The 1,324-nt window shown below is 36.5% G+C and overlaps 1 protein-coding gene across 1 annotated transcript in view; it reads left to right on the top strand.

Annotated features, from left to right (window-relative positions):
- The window catches only part of cnpy3 (canopy FGF signaling regulator 3), a 12,495-nt gene that overhangs the window by 2,850 nt on the left and 8,321 nt on the right, over window positions 1-1,324 (top strand). The window lies entirely within an intron of this gene.

Below are 1,324 nucleotides of genomic sequence, written 5' to 3'. Positions count from 1 at the left end.
GCTTCATCCTACACTCAGGAACAAGACAACCAGGTGCTTCAACTCCCAGGGATTCTTTGTATGATCTTGTAGGAGAACCCACATTTAGGTTCTTCAGGTTGTTAATCTTAGAACAGCCCGAGGAACGAGTTTAAATTAATCTGAATAATGAAAGACATTTTACAAATGTCGCTGTGCGTCTGCAGCTGCAGGTTAAAAATAAACGTTTGCTCACTTCTAAAACCAACTTCTTTAAAAAAACGAGCAGTGGTATCACACACACACACACACGCACGCACACGCGCGCACACACACAACGTCTCTATAATAATTCTCAGGAAGTGAACTTGACTAAGTTCCTGTCCCCCGCTGCCTCTGGCAGTGAGGCGGATCCAGACCGAACTGCACCGTCCCTCCACGCAGAGCCGGTTTCATTTCTGCTCTGAAACTCAAACCGCCGAGTTTCAGAGCGATGCTGAAATAAAAACCGCAAAACAAGGAGGATCGACAGACGACAGCGGACTCACGACTTGACGTATTTGACCGGCGGTGCCCCCTTCCCATCGATGAAGTTGTAGTTGCTCTCTATGACGGCCTTGGTCTTCCCCGTCTCCTCGAAGGCCGACTTCATCTCGATGCTGACAAACTTACAGACTGAAAAACAGAAGAAGAAAAAAAACTTACAGACTGAAAAACAGAAAAAAACAAACTTACAGACTGAAAAACAGAAGAAAAAAACTTACAGACTGAAAAACAGAAAAAAACAAACGTACAGACTGAAAAACAGAAAAAAACAAACTTACAGACTGAAAAACAGAAAGAAAAAAAACTTACAGACTAAAAAACAGAAAAACAAACTTACAGACTGAAAAACTGAAAAAAAAAACGTACAGACTGAAAAACAGAAAAAAAAAAACTTACAGACAATAAACAGAAAGAAAAAAACTTACAGACTGAAAAACAGAAAAACAAACTTACAGACTGAAAAACAGAAGAAAAAAAAACATACAGAATGAAAAATAGAAAAAAACAAACTTACAGACTGAAAAAGAGAAAAAAATCAAACTTACAGACTGAAAAACAGAAAAAAACAAACTTACAGACTGAAAAACAGAAGAAAAAAAAACGTACAGACTGAAAAACTGAAAAAAAACAAAGTTACAGACTGAAAAACAGAAAGAAAAAAAACTTACAGACTGAAAAACAGAAAAACAAACTTACAGACTGAAAAACAGAAGAAAAAAAAAACATACAGAATGAAAAATAGAAAAAAACAAACTTACAGACTGAAAAAGAGAAAAAAAATCAAACTTACAGACTGAAAAACAGAAAAAAACAAACTTAC

This window comes from Nematolebias whitei, chromosome 1 (genome assembly GCF_014905685.2).
Source record: "Nematolebias whitei isolate Nwh7 chromosome 1, NemWhi1, whole genome shotgun sequence".
NCBI lineage: Eukaryota > Metazoa > Chordata > Actinopteri > Cyprinodontiformes > Rivulidae > Nematolebias > Nematolebias whitei.
This window is presented reverse-complemented; position numbering and strand designations above follow the sequence as displayed.